General features: G+C 40.7%; 1 protein-coding gene across 1 annotated transcript in view; it reads right to left on the bottom strand.

Annotated features, from left to right (window-relative positions):
• Nucleotides 1-12951, bottom strand: part of LOC134661425 (succinate--CoA ligase [ADP-forming] subunit beta, mitochondrial) — a 32441-nt gene extending 19490 nt beyond the window's left edge. The window contains exon 1 of the mRNA XM_063517513.1: nt 12933-12951. The gene's annotated coding sequence lies outside the window, so the exon portion shown is untranslated. The remainder of the gene's footprint in view (nt 1-12932) is intronic.
• Between the last annotated feature and the right edge of the window lie 2190 nt (nt 12952-15141).

Genomic DNA, 15141 nt, shown 5'->3' with positions numbered 1-15141 from the left:
AATCTTAGATCGCACACTGTCTTGGGTACCACAAATAAGTGAGATCAGTAGGAAGATGTTTGCGTCTCTGGGGTCACTTCGCAGGCTTCGTAACTTCTTGCCGCTCGCTACCAGAATTGCGCTTGCTCAGTCTCTTCTTCTCCCTATACTGGATTACGCCGATATTTGCTATCTTGATCTTACAGAGAACCAGCTAAATAAACTTGAGCGCCTTCAAAACGCATGTATAAGGTTCATATTTGGCTTACGCAAATATGACCACGTCTCTGAATTTCGCACCCAGCTCAAGTGGCTCCCTATTCGCCATCGCCGCAACTCTCATATTCTTGTTCTTCTTTATAATATTCTCTTCAACCCTACTAACCCCCTATATCTTAAACAGCGTTTCAGCTATCTTTCTTCTGTCCGGTGTGCGGAGAAACTTCTCCTTGCTCCACCATCTTCTTCATCAAAATTTTATATAAACTCTTTTACTTTTCGTGCTGTTCGGTTGTGGAATGCTTTGCCATTAGACATTAGACGTGCTAAATCCCTTCCCATTTTCAAATTTCTTTTAAAATCACATTACCTTTCGCTGCCTTAATTTTGCCTTTATTTATGCCTGTATAATATTTTATGTATGTATGTATATATGTATTTATTATATTTGTATTTATGTATTATATTAAAGTATGTAATGGTTTTCGTCTTGTTTTATTTTAATTCAATTTTTTTATTAAATGTATATCGGCACTACCCGTTCAATGTTGTTAGTCCTTAGTTTCCTGCTACTGAAAGGTTGTCTGGAAGAGATCGCTTCTTAGCGATAAGACCGCCTGTTGTTACCTAGCTTTTAATCTGTATTTAATTTCTGTGTATTTTTAATTGTATGGTGCACAATAAAGAATATTTATTCTCTTTATTTATTTTTGGTCTTAAGTTAGGTTATTTTATAATATGGATATAAAAATAAAATACAAAAACACTTACAAAAACAATACAAAATACTTATAAACATATTATAAAAAACCTAACCTAGGGTGCCGCCAGCAGCGGGGCAAGGCCCAAGCTGCCGGTGGTCAGGGCTGCAGAGAGAGGAACCGGCGGACTATCCGCGCCGTGTCCAAGATCACCGCCTTCTGCATCTGACCCTTGATCCAACCACCTAGCGAGAGTCTCTCAAGATGTTGGTCGAGACTCTTCGCTATTAGACCGTGCGCTGATACAACTATCGGGACAATGATCGTCGAATCAACATCCCACATGGCGGTTATCTCGTGAGCCAAGTCTAGGTACTTACTGGACTTGTCCTTCTCGGCTTTCACGAGATTCTCATCATGGGGGATGGTGATGTCAACGAGCACGGCCATTATTATTATTATTATATTATTGATGGAAATTTAATGCAAAATTATAGACATTCAAGAGCGGCTATCTCAAAAACTAAACAAGATACCTATCGAAAAACTCGACTGTATAAAACTTGTAGCAAATTTAATCAGCTTTCATTTTGTATAATGATCATGTCACAACGACGCATAGTATCTAAGATATTATAAGCGAAAAACCGAAAAATGGAACCTTCAAATCAAACCCCCCTACCCCCGCTCAAGGGCTACGGCCGGGGACTTTTGATATTTTCACCTCCTAACGAGAGTAACGAGTCCAAACAAAGTTACTAAGTTAAAAATGTGTCCCAAGCATTTCCCTCTGTACCTTTTCTTTGCCTGACCTAAATGTAGTCAATATGATGGGTGCTGATGCTGAAGGGGCGGCTACAGGGTCTGAGCCTAGGGCGGCAAAGACTGCAAATCCGCCACTGGGTGCCCTTCATACTAAATGCGTCGGGCGTAGTTCGACGTAGGTGGCGAACGACAATACCAGGCACCTCATACTAAATGCGTCGGGCATAGCCCGACGTACGTGTCGCACTGCAATGCCGGGCACCGAAGGTGCCCTCATACTAAAATAAATAAGTTTTTGGCAAAAATTTCATTTTTGGTACAAGCTTTTATAGCTGACTGTACTTTTCTTACGACAGACAACTAATACTCATCGAGACAATTCTATTAACCCCTAACACAATTAGGTTGCGTTGTTTCATCACAGAGTTCCTATGGCCACCTCCTGTCTCCATCATCAGATCAGCTCGATGGTACCATAATATTGCATTGTCACCCGACTTACAATGTCAAATAACATTGAGTTTTTCTTTATTGATTTAAAAGCCATTTAAATTATGAGTGGCCACCATAAATTACGGGGCTTACGGTCACGTGATCGCCTTACGCCCCTTACGGTCACGTAATCGCCTTACGCTGTCTCGAGTTTATCATTTTTTTCCCCACCTCAAAAAGTGCCCAGCGCCGCTAAAGAAGTTTTCACTTCAAAAATAAGTTCAAAAACTAAAACCCGACTACTGAAAAATTGCGCTCTTAAAAGTATGAAACAAGAAAAAAATTCATCTCGAAATCGCATTTAGAAAATATTTTATATTTATTATCTTTAAATTATAGATATTCAGAGGATAGCCGTGGTCGTATGCCACTATTCTTTAAACTTTAAAGCTTATGTTAGCTTAGTTATTTACTGCATTGTGTTGTTAAATGGGTAAGTGGCAAGTTTGATGCCACGAATATTCGGCAACTATTCGGCATTCGGCCTATTCGGCCACTTTGCCGAATATTCGGTATTCGACCGAATGTTGCCTACTATTCGCCCGAATACCGAATATCTGTTGCACCTACTTAAAAAGAAAAATTGCACAATAAAAATAATCAAAAACTATGTAGGTAAGGTATATTTAGAATGTGTTCTTGGAAAGTTGTTAAATACGAAGACCCTTTTTTGAGCATTTGTTGATTAAAAAATATTTGTGTCATGCCGAATATTCGGTATTCGGCCAAAACCACTATTCGGGGCATCTCTAGTATTAATATTAATATGTCTTTCCTATCACGAAACAATGATGTTCCGGACCTGTGGGAGGCGTTTGCCGAGCCGAAGACAATATATTGCCTTTTGACATTTTAATGCCTGTAGGGGCTACACCGAGTGGATGCTGCCCTTGCCCGTCATGGGACGCACGTGGAAGCAGCACCCGCCAAGGTGTATAAAGACTGAGATGCCACGAATATTCGGCAACTATTCGGTATTCGGCCTATTCGGCCTTTTTGCCGAATATTCGGTATTCGGCCAAATGTTGTCTACTATTCGACCGAATACCGAATATCTCTTGCCTCTAACTAAAAAGAAAAATTACACAAAAAAATACCAAATTTAGGTATAAGTATTTAATATTTAAAAAGTATTATTGGAAAGTTGTTAAATAGGAAGACCCTTTATTTAAGTATTTGTTGATTATGAAATATTTTATTTTTATCATGGGTCTGATTTCATTGACTCTAACCCTACATTCATTAGTCGAACGAAACGTTGTGCTTAGTTGGCGAACAGTTTTCATAATATTGTGACTCACAATGTTCGCATCTCATGCCGAATATTCGGTATTCGGCCAAAACCATTATTCGGGGCATCTCTAATAAAGACTATTGAGAGTTGATGGAATCTAAAATGGACTAGGCTAGGCTATTGGGTCAAAGCCATGGACTTACTGGGCCTACTGGGCTACCGCTATGCTATGGCATTGTAAACCAGACGCCTGCCTAATAAAATGGTATAGGTAATACAATTTTATTTCGGGCAGATGGTGACTTGCCCCCACGTACAAGGTGAGCCCCCACATTAAGCTACATCTAAGTTGACTCAAGCGCAACACCGATGCGAGGGCTGAGGGTAGAGAACTAGAGAGGTGTCACTGGACTTTAAACATACCTGTAGCCAACTTGCCACTTATGTTTTCACATCTACCCTCGAGAACGTAGATTTCACGACTCCACTCTGGACAGCCGGCTAAGGCAAGCCGGAGGCAGACAATCCTATTCTGTTATGTTGTGCTATTATAATTTAACCCTTTTTTTAAATACTGTAAAGATTGGGGGTGTCATTCTGAATCCCTAACAACGTTTGTCCTAAAGTCACTTGCCCTAACTGGTTTGTCCTAATGGGCACATGCCATAACGATCAATTGTCATAACGATTATTTTCTATAATGTAAGGTTCTGAAAAATGCTTAGGTTTTAGAACTTGCTGCCACAAAAGTGGGTTAGGTTAGGGTTCAACTGCGACCCTCGCAAAAAAGAAAATATGCATAATAACATTAAGATAAGTAATCAATATTAGGATAACCAAAATTAGGGTTTATAGTGTTAGGACAACTGATCATTATGACAAACAATATTAGGGAATGCATCGATAGGAGAAAAGACTTTAGGGATTTAGATATAGATCCAAGATTGGATTCCAGCGATAAAAAGTTTCTACTATAACTATTGCATACTGTTTAACAGTTGGAAAAGGTGAAAAAATATTTTATATTAACAAAAAATAATTTTCTCCAAATTAAATGTTATCTGGGGGCACGGCAGTGCCCCCGCCAAGTCGAGCAAAACAAAGAGGCACGGCCGTACCATCCTTCTCGAAGCGATTCAGGATTTCAGGCCATTTTCGACGTCCTGTAATTTTGTGCTGGCTGAATGGCTAAAGCTAGAACCCTGAATTTTCAGTAATCTATAGGGCTTAACATGCTTAAGATATATTCTCAAAAACATTCAATTTGAATTTGTAGTTTAAGAATTATTGTATGTGTCCCTTAATTTCGACACTGATTCACTCACTCACGATCATCATAATTCTAAGGTACTTCTAGCATACCCACAAGCTTCACATTTTAAACATAAGTAGTTTTCAGCTTATCAAGCCATAGAAAACCTAAAAATATTGCCATATCAGTCACGTTTTAAAGATCTAAGAGCTGCATAAGTAAGTTTGTAATCCCATATAAATATATGCTATTACAAAATTACTGTTGCAGTTCCTACAAATAGTAGGTAAAGTAAAGGTACACTACGATGTACGATGTGAGTATGAATGAAGATGTGTTTAGTTATGATATGTGTATACATAGTATGGGTATGAGTACCCGAAAAGAAGGACTGCCTACAAAAAGAGATGAGATCTCATCAAAAACATTACATGTAAAAAGGTGCAAGTCTCGCAACGCTTCTATACTACAAAAAAGTTTAAGATGTAAAATGTGAAACCAAGTCGGTTATTTTAATCAGTGCCAGGGGGTGTTAAAACCGTATCAATAAGATATCTTTAATTTGTAATACATAGAATGACTTGGCAATCGCACATAATGCTTTACTCGTACCGTATACTCACCGTACCGTACACTAAATATGTGTAATGCTCAAACTGCAATTAGCGCTAGCGTTATGTTCAATTAGAATTATTTTTAATAGGCGACGATGATCCTTATGTCATTATGCAGCCGTGCGATGGCCAAGTCATTATACGTATTACAAATTAAAGATATCTTATTGATACGGTTTTAACACCCCCTGGCACTGATTAAAATAACCGACTTGGTTTCACATTACATCTTAAACTTTTTTGTAGTAGAAGCGTTGCGAGACTTGCACCTTTTTACATGTAATGTTTTTGATGATTTGTTTGTTTGTAGGTAATTGTATTGTATTCGTTCACAAAATAATATATCATCAAAATGGAGGCCTGAAAGTTAAATTGATTACCTCAATATTGACTTAGTCCATAGTTTCCCAAAGTGGTCAATACCGCCCCCCAGTGGACGCTGAAGAGTTTCAGGGGGGCGGTAAGGGCCGCGGAAGCGATTGGGGGGCGTTCATGCTGCCCAGGGGGGCGCTTCCGCAAGTGAAAAAAAAAACTAAAATAATATTTAATACAAATAGATTTATACCTGAGTAGGTATACGGTTTATTTGTGTTCCTACCTAAAACAGCATTTTGAGGAATTAATTCTCAACAAGCTGGAAATCGTTTTAATACCTTCATTTGGTCCTAAAATAAATGCGTGTAATCAGAGTTTGCTCAATTCCAGGAGGTGTGCATAAATTTTGTGAACCTTGGAAGTTCAATTTTTCCTTGGATTTCCAAACCGCTCGATGTAGAAGGAACGATCAATTGGGATCAGATACTGGCGAAAAATTATTTCGGATTTTAACACAATTATGCCAAAAAAAAACCAACAACGGGTTGCACTCCGGGAGTGCCGACAGAAGTGAAAACTCAATGACTAGTCCAAAATGTCTGCAGCACTATGTATAATTGACCCATCCTGCATCCTCCTTTCTATTGAAAAACTTTAGTTCCGAAATTGCTGGTCAGTGAGCTTGTTTAAAATTCGAAATACAAATTTGTAGCGTTAATTGTTTAAAATTCGAATAGAAATTGTAAAGTTACCTTGCAGACTTCGCATCTAAATATATTTGGTCATGATATTTTAAGTTTTATTCACCAGTACTAGAGTTCATTTTATTAGCGATTTCATCGAGATGTACCTAGCTTTATTGATGTCGGGAACCCAGTGCACAAACCACGGGTCAAGCCTGATGACGTCACCTAATCTCAAGTGCTGCGCCAGCGCCGGCGCGCGGGCGGTGCCACGGGACAGTTCCTATCGACCCTTGACACGTGTAGACGCATTGATCTCCGATTATTAATTGTGATTACCTAATTAGTGATTCTGATTAGAGATTTGGCAATACAAGGATGTTGTTTATTGACTTTCGTGCAATTTATAGTGTGTCTCAGTTGAATCTAGACTGTTTTACTATCTCGAGGAACCCTAGGACTAATTAGTCATTAGGATGTCCACAAATAGACAATAATCTGATGATCCAGGCCATTCTGCGACATATTTGAGTGATATAAAGTTAGAATGTAACTGTGAGATACTCGTATTTCAGCCCGTACAAGATTAGAACCTTTTCCATGTAATGTCATTGAGTTTTTCTTTATTGATTTAAATACCATCTAAATGTGGCCATCTAAATCTTACGGTCACGTGATCGCCTTACGCTGTCTCGAGTTTATCATTTTTTCCCCACCTCAAAAAGTGCCCAGCGCCGCTAAAGAAGTTTTCACTTCAAAAATTGTGACACACTTTTATTTCTGACTGTACTTATTCTTATTTGCATGTCTATCTAGCGAGTACTTAATTCTTGCTTGAGACCTTTCTAATGAGCCTAACTCGTTGTGTTTGTGTTTTTCCATCGAGGAGTTCCTTTGGCTGCCTACGGACCAGGCATGTTGCGGATGTAGATTTTTTGACATCCGCGGATGCGGATGCGGATATTTAAAGGCTCACATCCGCGGATGCGGATGCGGATGCGGATGTCAAGATTAGGTACTTAGAAAAAGTCAAATATTAAATTTTTAGTATTTTTTTAATTAAAAAAAAACGAAACGTTTAGTATTTGAGCAAGAATATAGGTGCGTTATATTTAATAAACAGTAACTTGGCCGACTTTTCTGGATCTAGACGATTTCGTTATAGGTAATGACGAAATTACCCAGCACTTACGCCGCCGCTAAGACGTTCCTGTACCAACTTGTTCGACATCCGCATCCGCATAAGCTCCGCATCGATTTTATGCGGATGCGGATGCAGATGCGGATGTCGAAAATAATGCGGAAGTTCCGCGGTTGCGGATGCGGATGCGGATGTTCGCAACATCCCTGCTACGGACTGCATCATCAGATCACCACCCTGCTAGCATATTATTGCATTGGCACCGGAATTACAATAGTACTCCAAATTTCAACTGAATCAGATACTGGGAAGTTGTTCAAATTTTAGTTACAAGATCTAAAATTACAAATAAAAATAAAAATTATAAATTAAAAAAAAGACAAAACGCTTCAAGTCGTTCCTGGTGCAAAGGTGCCCATGATGCTCGCAGCATTACCACGCTGGATGGATCACCACGGACTAGGGTTACCAGATCGAAAGGCGCTATTATCGGGAAAAAATTAAAAAAAATCGGAATTTTGAGACTTAAGTCGGGAAAAAGAAAACATTCAAATTAAAGTACCTAATTGTATTAAAAACAACGATATTTTACATTATTGGCACTACGTAAACTGCTCTGCCCATAGACGTTTTTATAACGCTGATGCGCTCGACACGGGTCACTCGCTCGCTCGGCGACAGTTCGGAATTTGAAATTATTGTTTTATAACGTGCAGCTGTTTTTCGGGACATTAATTTCCACTTTGTCGGGAATCGGGAACACAGGCTAAAAATCGGGAGAATCCCGCCAAATCCCGACCATCTGGCAACCCTACCACGGACCTTTGCACGAGGAACGAGAACGACTCGGGGCCTTCCCCTTTCCGTCTGAGTCGATGTCCGAAGTCGCGTGTGAAGCGCTCCCCCAGCTACCCGCCGTTTCAACTGCGAAAGGGACGATTATGTAGGCAGGGGAGAGAGGATCATATTTTCGACGCTTCACATGCGCTTGTGTTTCCGCTGCCGCTCCGGCCACGCGTGAGGTACGGCTGACATGGGAGGCGGCGAAGGTACTGACGCACGTAGCGTCCCATACCAAACACCGCCCCCTTTCCCATGGTACCAAAGTCAGGCCATCAGGCCGTTTACCGTCAGTACGAGTGTATATGGCAATTGTCCAGAATAAAAAAAAACTTGAAAATAAACATACAGCAATACATATATAGCTGGTCAAGCAGATCTTGTCAGTAGAAAAAGGCGACAATTTGAAAAATGTAGGCGCGAAGGGATATCGTCCCATAGAAAATTTGAATTTCGCGCTTTTTTTTTACTGTCAAGATTTGCTTGACCAGCTATACTACAAAACGTCAAAAAGAAAACAGATTATTATAATATTATACAAAGAAATTATATATATAAAGTTTGATTTTTAAACCAATGGTCGTACTTACTTCTTGTAACTTGTGTGCAAAATTATAATTTGATACTACCAATTGCTTTTCGGTGAAGTAAAATATCAGCCATGAGGAAGACGGAGTAGCCACAATGAGCAATTTTTTTCTCCTCTGGGTTAGATGCCAGTGAAACAGGGAGCGATAGTGAAGAATGCGGCAAAATAAACATTTATAGTTAGTAGTTATTAATAGACTACTTTTTTATTTGACGCAACAGCAAGCTCATAGCCCCCTATGAGCAAATCTGTTAGGTGCAGGCTTAAGGGCTAATCCAGGGGGAAGCTGAGCGCAGGCGACTAGGTTGCATCTGCTTTTCAACCTATTCTCACTTTTACCTCAGGTCCTTTGATTTTCTTCTTCTTCCGGCCTTGTCCCATTTCTAATTGGGGTCGGCTCTCCTAATCCTCCAGAGATATCGTTTCTGGGTCGTCACTGGATCAAAATTGTTATTGGAGAGATCCTTTTTAATAACTGCATGACATCCATGTATTAGTAAGGAGTCTGCCACGTGGATTTGGTCCCGATATGAGGCCCGATAGGTCTTCTCATGACATGCCGTACCAGCGCAGGCGCGATTCTGTGACTGTCTTGTATTGGCCTGATCTTATAGCTTCCGCAGATGTAGACATTAGGCACTTTATCAAGCATTTCTGCCACATGCACTCTGTTCACCAGCTCAGGTCCTTTGATTAATAAAAATGTGACGTCCCACGGGTAAAGGTACCTTATGGCCGTTGGCGCTTACGCTATTATTAACGCCGCTCCGCCGCCGCGCGCTATTATTATTGCGGCGCTATGCGACGTAAGCGCCAGGTGCCATAAGGTACCTTTTGCCGTGGAACGTCACAAATAATAAATTACGGTAATATCGTAAGAACTAGTGCCTGTGCCATACGCTAAATTGGCCGCTATGCTTGCCTACTTAGTTGTTATTAATGTTGAATTTTTAATAGCATATAAGACATCAGCGGGCGGTGTATATTAAAATAATAATAATAATAATTTCAGCCTATAAACGTCCCACTGCTGGGCACAGGCCTCCTCTCATACGCGAGAGGGCTTGGGCTGTAGGCCCCACGCTAGCCCCATGCGGATTGGGGACTTCACATACACCTTTGAATTTCTTCGCAGATGTATGCAGGTTTCTTCACACTAGGGTTGCCCGATGGTCGGGATTTGGCGGGATTCTCCCGATTTTTAGCATGTGTTCCCGATTCCCGACAAAGTGGAAATTAATGTCCCGAAAAATAGCTGCACGTTATAAAACAATAATTTCAAGTTCCGAACTGTCGTCGAGCGCGTCAGCGTTATAAAAACGTCTATGGGCAGAGCAGTTTACGTAGTGCCAATAATGTAAAATATCGTTGTTTTTAATACAATTAGGTACTTTAATTTGAATGTTTTCTTTTTCCCGGCTTAAGTCTCAAAATCCCGAAAAATTTATATTTTTTCCCGATAATAGCGCCTTTCGATCTGGCAACCCTAGCTGCACGCCTCTAAAGCCCCCTCGACACTCGCGTTCGTGGCTTCGCATCGCGATTCACGCACATAGTCTAGATGGGGCTTAAAACAACCAAAATGGGAACCACATTCATGCATACGCCGACGACATCCTCCTAAATTGCACCACCACATCCAGGAGCTCCGAAACAAGACCATATCCTTCATAGACATGTATCCATTTGTGTCATTAAAACGCTTTTTTAACGCGCGTTGTAAAAGCGCTCATGAGTATGGGGCCTTAGCCCCCATTCGCACGGCAGCTTTTTCAACGCGCGTTAAAAAAGCGCTTGAATCTGTCCGCACTCTAAATTCGATTTAACAACCAAGGCATAAAGTTTAAAATCCAATAACGCTAGATAAAAAGCGCCACCGCTGTCATGTCAATAAATACACATGTATCCATTTGTGTCATTCAAACGCTTTTTTAACGCGCGTTGAAAAAGCTGCCGTGCGAATAGGGGCTTACTTCTTTTGCTAAGCCACCTCCATACTCTGGAGTCTGGAGGGGGCTATAGCTTGGCCGCACACCCACGGAATTTACATGTGCAAGCGAGACAGCGCTATGCATTTGTAGAGGGACGTCCCGTTCCCACCTGATATTCCGTACGGAAACCGAATGAAAATTCCGTGCTTGTGCGGCCAGGCTATCATATCCTTGAAATCTTTGCCGGAAAACATAATAGCCATAACACACTACCGCACCGCACCAAGGCCACGTTGCGCCGCAACAATATGTGAGAGCGAGAAAGAGATATATGTTTCTCGGTCTCACTTATGGGCGCGCAAAAATCGGTGCGGTGCGGTAGTGTGTTACGACTTGGGCTCAGTGCTGGGACCAATAATGTAAAGGCCCCAGTCATGAATCTAGTATTAAACAAGATTGGGCAAGAGTGGTAGGGATAACTGACAGAACGGGATAGTCTTATGTAACTTTCAGTAGGAGTAGCAGCGAAAGCGCTATTATTGTTTGTCCTTGTCACAGTCTCACATTTTTTTTATTCCCCACCATAATTTAGTTTGGATTATGGTAAGCAACGAATAAATTCGACCAATCATAGCGTCGCATTGCGTATGTTTTGTCCCTCACGGAGGCACGCGTAGACCACTTCTATAGGATGCTACCTGCTATGGCCCCAGTACACAATGGGCCATCGCCGGCCACTCCAAGGGACGCATTTATGCGTTAGAGGGAGCAAGTGATATTGCTATCTCATTCTACCGCATGGCTGCGTCCCTTGGAGTGGCCGGCGATGGCCCATTGTGTACTGGGGCCTTAAAATCTGGACCGCCTCTAAAGCCCCCTCCACACTCCCGTTCGCGTTTTCTCGCCGCGATTCTGGAGGGGGCTTAAAACAACCAAAATGGCAACCACAATCATGCAATACGCCGACGACATCCTCCTAAATTGCACCACCACATCCAGGAGCTCCGTAACAAGACCATAATATCCTTCCACCAACTTCCACCTTAGGCCCCCTACACACTGCGAAATCGACTCCGCACTCGCGTTCGCGGCTTCGCGCCTCGATTCGCGCATGAGTGTGGAGGGGGCTTATGACAAAGAAATATATAGTTGGTCAAACCAAATTGTAAGTATAGGTGAACCAGGATCTATTGAGGGTGCGCCATGTTGCGGAATTTCACTGGAACTAATTTTTTCATACTACACTGAATTGTCACCCTATACATGAGAATAACAGCGCCCTCTTGACAATTATCATATATTACTGGTCAGGCTATACATAAAAGTGATAACACACTATCGCACCGCACCGCAACGCGACGTTGGTGCGTCGCACCCATAAATAAGAGCGAGAGACAGATATCTCTTTCTCGCTCTCACTTATGGGTGCCACGCACCAAGGTCGGGGGCGGTGCGATAGTGTGTTACCACAAAAAAATACTCATCCTATAAACTATACTCATCCTTTTCTTTTGGGTGCTAGTACTAGTGTAAGACAAAGACAGTATGATTCTCTCTATGTTTGAAATGAGACAGTCCTTTGACAAACTATAATTTATATACTTGGTCAACCAGATCTTGACAGTAGAAAAAGGCGGCAAATTTGAAAAATGTAGGCGCGAAGGGATAACGTCCCATAGAAAATTTGAATTTCGCGCCTTTTTTTACTGACAAGATTTGGTTAACAAGCTATAATACATCATAATACCAGTACAGTATTTGCTTTATTTTTTGCGCATGAAAACATTATTGAATCGTAAACTTAAAAATCGTCGTCCCAGCCCTAGAATATCACTCTATGTGTCAAATATTTATAGTCTGTGGTTTGCAGCGAAAAGTGGACGCCAATTATTGGGCTGTACATTCCTGGGTTGAGCAATCCCAGGTCGAGCATTATCGGTACGGGCCAATAATATGCGACCAATATTCGGCGTTCACTAAATGGATTCGTATTATTGGGTCGTGTATTATTGGGTTGAGCGTTATCAGGGTGTACAAGCTTGGTCCGTGCCAATAATATGAAGCCACTGTTTGGACAGGGCAATAATGTACAACCCAATAATTCGCGTCCATAAAAGTGGACGCCAATTATTGGGCTGTACATTCCTGGGTTGAGCATTAACCGGACTCGGATGAAGCAGAGTGAGGTGATAGGAATGACAGTGACACATGCATGACAAGCATATGACAAGACTACCGTTTGACGTTTAAATGAAAAGTGCCGAGTTCTGTTTCACACATCTGTAAATCTGCTTAAAGACCGAAATCGCAATCCTATTATTCTTTTGAAATCTGAACTTCTGTTTGGTTGTTTACTATAGCCGGTCAAACAAGTTTGTCAGTAGAAAATGGCGCGGAATTAAAATTGTCTATGGGACGATAACCCTATGGATCGGGCATGAGGGGTGGGCGGAAATGACCGAACGGGATAGTCTTATGTATCTTTCAGTAGGAAAAGCAGCGAAAGAGCTATTATTGTTTGTCCTTGTCACGTCACGTTTTTTTATTCCTTACCGTAAATTAGCTGGTCAACCAAATCTTGTCAGTGAAAAAAGGCGCGAAATTCAAATTTTCTATGGGACGATATCCCTTCTCGCTTACATTTTTCAAACTTGCCGCCTTTTTCTACTGTCAAGATCTGGTTGACCAAGTAGTATGGATTGGTAATAGTATGGATTATGGTGGGCAACAAATAAATTCGGCCAATCATAGTGTCGCATTGCGTATGTTTTGTCCCTCACGGAGGCACGCGTATGCATCGCACCTACATTTTTTAAATTTGCCTCTTTTTCTACTGACGGAAATGGCTTAACAGACTATAGCTGGTCAAGCAGATCTTGTCAGTCCCTCCGCTGGTCCCGGGCTAAGAAATGCTTCTTTTCAGAAATTCAACCATCTATCCCATCCCGTCCATGGTTCTTCAAAAATAGATCTCTTTCCAAAAGACACACTAGTATTATCATTAGACTCAGGTTAGGTCGCGTCTGTTCGTCCGAGCAGTTATATGAATTTAAAAAGAAAGATTCTCCCATGTGCGATTGTGGTAACGAGGTTGGTAATATCGACCATATTTTCTTTAATTGTCCGCTTAACAACAAACCCCCCGATCTATATTCTAATCTACCGAAACTTAATGTGCCGTTGCCTACTAACATGGCTTCCCTTCTATATCTAACTAATAATAAAAAACTTATGTGCGTCGTAAGCAAATTCATGGCTAAAAACAACATAAATCTATAAATGTCCAAGTTAGAGATATATATGTACATATGAAACATATCTATTTATTTCAACGTTCCGACAAATTGGTTCTAAATTGGTGGTGGTAAATGTTAAATTGTGTATGTCGTATTTTGATCCAGGTATTACCCAGTTTCATGTTGTCTTTCGGTACTCTTGTAACCTACCCTCTTGTCAGCCGTGCGAAGCTCGTTACTCGATTTTGGCAGAATTGTGCTTAACTCAAAGAGTAGTAGCCATAGACAAAAGAGTGAAGTGAAGATCTTGTCAGTAGAAAAAGGCGCGAAATACAATATATAAGTATATATACTTGGTCAGGCAGATCTTGTCAGTAGAAAAAGGCGGCAAATTTGAAAAATGTAGGCGCGAAGGGATATCGTCCCATAGAAAATTTGAATTTCGCGCCTTTTTTTACTGACAAGATTTGGTTGACCAGCTATATATCATTTCATTTTTATTAAGTGGTATCCAGACGGGACTGATCAAACCAGTCAAATCGATCAGGAAATTTGTATTCCATAGATAATTACTATGAAAATTGGCATTAATGTGTCCGCACCTGCTGATTCGATTGGAGAATTTCATCAAATTGGCGAAAAATTGTCTTGTCTGGATATCACTTTATACCTACTATTTATTTCGTTTTCGGGTATGCGTAAAGTCTATTTTAGGGTTCCGTACCTCAAAAGGAAAAAACGGAACCCTAATAGGATCACTCGTCTGTCTGTCTGTCCGTCCGTCCGTCTGTCACAGCCTATTTTCTCCGAAACTACTGGACCAATTAAGTTGAAATTTGGTACACATATGTAGGTTTGTGACCCAAAGATGAACGTGTAACTTAAATAAATGAATTTTAAATATGGAGGCCATTTTTGGGGGGTAAATGAGAAAATTAAAAAATAAAGTTTTTCTAACTATATCGTGTTACATGTCAAATGAAAGAGCTCATTGTAAGAATCTCAAATGTATTTTTTTTATAATTTTAGGATAAATAGTTTAGCGGTTATTCAAGAAAATAGGCAAAAAACTACTGGGTCTAAAATTTTGAAAAAAAATACACAAAATAGTTCTTTACCTATAGATGACAGGAAAACCTATTAGAAATGT

This window comes from Cydia amplana, chromosome Z, assembly GCF_948474715.1.
Source record: "Cydia amplana chromosome Z, ilCydAmpl1.1, whole genome shotgun sequence".
Lineage (NCBI taxonomy): Eukaryota > Metazoa > Arthropoda > Insecta > Lepidoptera > Tortricidae > Cydia > Cydia amplana.
Note: the sequence above shows the minus strand (reverse complement) of the source record. Positions and strands in the feature narration are given on the sequence as shown.